The following is a 6,000-nucleotide window of genomic DNA, read 5'->3' as shown; positions in this document are numbered from 1 at the left end:
TTATATTTGATTATATTCCTAATTGTGTTGTCTTTCTCTTAAATTTGGTTTTGATTTTCGATTTAGTCCCTTTACATTTTTAATTACTTAACTATTTTTATTATTATGGTTATTATTATTAATGTTACTATAACTATTAATATTATTATTTATATTAGTTTATACATTTGTTTACCTATGTACGAGATATTATTATTTTGTTATTTATATTATTACTTTAAGTTTTGAATTACCATCATGTATTAATAATTAGTTTTTTACGTTTTTATGTAGTATTATTTTATGTTATAAATAAAATTATATTATCACTTTGGATTTACTATACATTTGTTTTAAAATTTATTGTGTATTATTATTTAATCCAATTATGTATTACTTATTTTAAATTAACACATGTACATTATTGCATATATTTTAAATGTTCTTCCTGCATAATATTTATTGCAAAATTCATCTAAATACTATCATTTTATCTAGTGTTTATTTTAAACTCTATTTTGAGTCTATTTCATATTTAAATATACATATATATTATTTTAAAACTTTTGTACGTATAATTTATTCAATTATGATTTCTTCTCTTGTTATTGCTTTTAGTGTATCAAAAAATTGATTCATAACTCGTTTAATTTTTGAATGTTGTATGATCGAGATTATTGTTGCTATTCTTGTTTGAATTTATCCATTGCTTGTTTACATTTTTTGATGATTTATCGTTCACTAGCATGTATCGTAATTTATGAATTATCATTTTGAATAATTTACTACCATTCAATCGGATTACGTTTTATTTAAATATCAAAATCGTTTTATTCAAAAGCTTTCAAATAACGCAATACTCGAAATTTGGAATCCTCGAGAGAATGGAGCCTTAACGTATTGGGTTCCAATTTTCCTCGTTGAATCTAAATAATCAAAAATTTTATTCAATCAAAACACATAAACCAAATACTCATTTTCGGGAATTCGATACGTCGTGTCCTAATGTATTGGATGTGACATGTCATTTTCTCGAAATGAAGATTTTTAAAAAAATAACAAGGGTTATATTCAATGCTAGGAATTTTGAGAAATTGTGCCCTAACGTATTGGGTTTCAATTTTTCATCTGACTTAAAGCAATTGAATATCTCTTTTTAACTTCACCGCAAGAGTTTTGAAAATCAAAAGACAAGCTTATTCTCGAGGACTAAAAATGTCGTGTCCTAATGAATTGGGTGTGACATTTTATTACTCTGAGACGAGAAGGTCTTTAGCATCCGCATCGATTTATCCAATCATCTTTTATAAAATTAACATTAATAAAAGGGAGGATCATGTTTTTTTAAAATTCTTCACGAATTTTTGATATTCGAAATTAAGACCTTAATTAATCAATTCGGTACCAATTTTGGGCGTTATGAGGGTGCTAACCCTTCCTCGTGCGTAACCGACTCCCGAACCTGTTTTCTCGAATTTGGCAAACTAAAATCATTTTCCAGGTGAGTCAATCTCACCTCAATAAAAGATCGGTGGCGACTCCCATTTTCTTTTTTAAAGTCAGTCCCCGTTTTTTTAAATCTAAAAAATGGTTTCGACAACATACATAGTCCATCATCCACTAAAGATTAAGGTATGCCACACTTTGAATGTCACAAGTGAATAAATTCATAAATGGATTCAAGATCTATTCTTTTGGGTCTAGTCTGATGCACTGTCAACCCAGTCAGTCACATCTGTATCTTTATCTTCTGGCAGTCATCTGCTTCGATGCCCAAGACAAGACATCTTCTGAATTGGACTCAATAGATAATATATTAGTCTTTCAATTAGTTTTCTCATTTTTGATTAGACTACGGACATGTTTAGGTTCATCTACTAATATAAGTTGTCCTTCTGTGTTACGACCCGACCACGTAATACCGCTTACTATTAGTTTAAACATTAGATAATTAGTGAGCCAATATTAACTTCTTTTTTTGCTTTGCATACAAAAACCACATGAGGATATTATACAAAGTATATTAATGTAATCTATGAATTATTTTATTAACCAATCTGTTTGAAAAAAGTTACAAGTTTACAAACGAACATACTACACTTAGGGCGCTAAATCCAACAAGGTGTCTGCTCCGTAGTGTACCTTTACAACATAGGTCTGGTGGGATTTTTATCTAGGAAATTTTCGCTAATCACCCTCAAAACAATCTCCCATCAAAAGGTCTATATGAGGGTGTTCTGCCTTATGGTTTCCATCTTTAGGGGATACCTCATCTCGGAGCTACAACTATTCTAGTAAAAGCCCAGTACCTCTTTTCCCCAGAAACTCATGTTGTTCCTTCCCTTAGTCTAGAATCTCATGTTTGGGAGGGAGATTTTGCATTAATTCCTCTTAATGGTTTTACTATAACAAATGCAGGTTAAGGTCTTGCAAGTAACATTTCATGTTGTTAATGCCATTGGTTATTTTAGAACTTAATTCTTTGCTTGTAATAGAAATCGAGCTGGAAATCATTCTTTTTTAGGAGGTTGATTAAGCTACAGAAACTCTTTGTACTGTTGATGACTTCTTGAAAAATGAACGGGTGGTTCAAGAAGAGATGACAGGTATACGGGAATAGTATCACTAGCTAACTGAGATGCTACGAAAGGCTCAGGTTGAGAACTCTCTTCTGAAGAAGGAGAATATTCAATTTAAAAAAGAGAAACAACTTCAGGAAGCCCTAATAGAGCGGGATGTTGAGTTTAAAGACTTAAGCTGGCAACTTCAAAATGTGTGTTGGTTCTTAGAAAAGGATGGAAGATGTCCAAGTGATTTTCCTACCATCATTGTGGATAAGGCTATATTAGCTATGCAAGTAGCTTTCGGTCCCATGCACACATACAAAATGGATTTCAGGTTTTTTTTTAACTTAATGAGGTGTAGTTGACGCATCGATTTTAATATCAATAGCCCATTTGGGGATGGTTGACATTTTTTCTGTCAAGAAATGCATCCCTTTGTTTTTACTGAAGCCTTCTTGGGTAGTAACTCCATGGAATATTAGACTTGGCGGCCAAGAGCTTACCTAAAAAAGCTAGAAGAGGATGGAAAAAGGATAATACCTTTGGATGGAGAGCCTAGTTTGCCTACTACCTCTCCTAAGGATCCTTTTACTAGGGATAAAGGAGATAAATCATTGTAAATAAAAGTATAGTGTTGTGTAAGATTTGGTAACTACAATTATCTTTTAATAAAATATATCATATTCTTGTGTTGTGTTTTATTCCCGCATATTCTTTCTTTGTCTGTGTGCTTGATGGGTTGAATAGTATAAGATAACTTGTTATTGACGAAATCCACATTATACTTGTTTAATGGGTATAGTATAGTTTTCGTGCCTTTTCTTTTTGTTCCTATATATTAGTCGCCATCTAATTTAAAAGGTATGGGTAGCCCTTCCGTTCTCAACAGAGGGTTTATACAACCATCCATTTCATACGCGTTTTTTGAGAGAATTGAAGTGGTGTTTCTCTTTCAAATGTGCTTGAGAATCTTCTAAGGAGATGTGTTTGTCTTTGATTAGGATGTATTATGCATTATTTTTGTGGGCTAATAGTTTTGTTTAAGGAACCAATATTAATGATAAAACAACATCTGTCATACCTTAGAGAGACATGTGTTTGTCTTTGATTGGGTATTATTGTTGATGCATTGTTTCATACAATGATTCATATGTTTTCCCCTACCTTATAAAAACCTCTTCTTTGTTTTTGTTATTCCATTTTTTTTTTTCATCTCTGTGTTTTCTTGTAATTTTATTTAATTATTTCTTACATTTTTTGTTTTATTTTTTCTACTTGTGAGTTATCGATTTTTCCTTTTTTGATTTTAGGTAAACAGGCTTATCTTTTCTTTTCTTGTTTTATTTCTTTCTTTTATTCAAAATCGATCATAGAGTCCCCTACTCATAGAGGAGAGGCTAAAAGCTCTGTTATAGATAGAGGGAGGAAAGATAAGGCTCCGTCCCGCTTGAGAAGAAGAAGGATTGTTGGTCCTATCAATGTATTTACAATAGAGAAGTTAGAGTACTAAGATTTTCTCCGGTACAAGAAGATTTTGTTCCTCCATTTTAAGTATCACTTTTTTTGTCTTGAGACGCCAGAGTGCTTGAGCACTATTTAGGATAAAAATTTGGGATAGCCTGATATCTTGACCCCTTTACACGTGTGGGAAGGAGGATTCACCTTTCCCTTTTATCAATTTGTAATGGAGGTACTGAAGTTTGATAGTGTTGCTGCTAGCCAATTGACTGGGCTTTTTGGTGGGTCATTTTTGAATTTATCACTCTTTACAAAGTGAAAAGGATTGAGCCACTCATGAAGGTCTTTCAAAAAAATTTGATGCTGTTTGGGGGAACCAACAACGGAAAAAAAAGCCTCATATGGTTCTTTAAATAGTAAGGGTTACCTCATGTACACACCATCTTGAACGGGTAGATGGGTAATTCAGGTATTAACTACTCGAAATACTTAGGGGTACAATTGAAACAGAAGGGAAAGTTTGACTTTCCTATCTATTGGAGCCTCCATTCTATAGTTTTGTTCAAGTATCATCCTTTTTTGGAAAGTAACCCTGAGGCCATCCACCAATTTAAGATTCTTAATAAAAAATATTAACTGGTTGTTCCTAAAATCGTTACACTCCAGAAGGTGTTCAAGTACCTTATCATGGATGAGGGGGTAAAGGGCTACCAGGAAGTTGATTTAGAGCGTGATTTCAAGCCTAAGAAAGGAAAATGCCTTGGAATGAAAGTTTCCCTTATGACAAGCACAACAAGATTGCTAAGATCCTTCATGGGGACATCCAGGAGCCCTATAATTTCTTTGAACTTAGGGAAATATGGTCTAAGTATGAATGCAGGGTTATGGATGATAGAGAGGTTGAGTATTTGCCATTACTTCCTCTGAATGGTAGGCATTTTGGTGATATACATTATTGGACGGAGAATGAAATCGTATAGGAGAAACTTGGGTTTCCTACTCGTTTTAAAAAACAACAGAAACTTTGGTGTTTTTTTTCTTTTATTTATGCCAGTATTATATTGTCCTGACTTTTGTTATTTGTGTAGGCTCAAATGAGGAAGGTATGATGAGCACCAAAATTCTTGTCGCTGATGTTGTTGTTCCCACTACCTTGGAAAAGTGGGTGTTATTCCCTCAAATTCTCCTCTGACTTTGAAAAAGAAGTCTCATTCGTCCCTCCACCAAAAGGGTAGGGATGGGTCAGCAAAAGAGTCTTCTACTACGAGGAGGAGATGTTGCGTGGAAGATCCTCTTCCGATGGTGATTTGATGGGTAAGTCCACAAAAACCCCTTTTGATGGTGAAGGGTCTACTACTCATGTTGCAAAAAGTCAAGAAAAAACCATTACTAACCCCACTGGTTCTCCTACTATTATTTCTATACCAATGGTACCTAGTGGTCTACAAAATACTTTCGAGGCTCTACCCAATAAGCAATATATTATTCTTATGATCTTATTGAAGCTCTTTGGGTTAGATTATGATATTTGTGTACATGTTTGAAATATCTTTTCAAATGAATATAGGTTTCTACTTAGACGTTTATGCGGACCATCATAGACTTACATGGGTCATACAGTAATGCTAAGATTGTTGAGGATAAGGCCCTAGCTGTAGTAGGGAAGTAGAAGGCTACTGAGAAGAAATCCTGTAAAGATGTCAAGTTTTGATGGAACCAGGCTGAGAAATACAAGACTGAACAAGACATAGCTCAAGCATCGTTAGCTTAAAAGGAGGAGTTGAAAACGGAGTAGCAGGCCCGTGCCCTTACCAAGTCCCAGATTGAAGAGAAGGTTGCCAATGCCTTGAACTCAGGTTTGAGGGATGTAACTACACTATTAGTCTATCTATATGTATAACTTAGATCTCAATCCTCTTGAGAGTATTACAAGTAACGAAGATAAGGACACTAAGTTCAATATTTTCGATCCTGATGATCCTAAGTGGAATGAGTATTC

The sequence above is a fragment of the Gossypium raimondii genome, chromosome 7, assembly GCF_025698545.1.
Source record: "Gossypium raimondii isolate GPD5lz chromosome 7, ASM2569854v1, whole genome shotgun sequence".
NCBI lineage: Eukaryota > Viridiplantae > Streptophyta > Magnoliopsida > Malvales > Malvaceae > Gossypium > Gossypium raimondii.
This window is presented reverse-complemented; position numbering follows the sequence as displayed.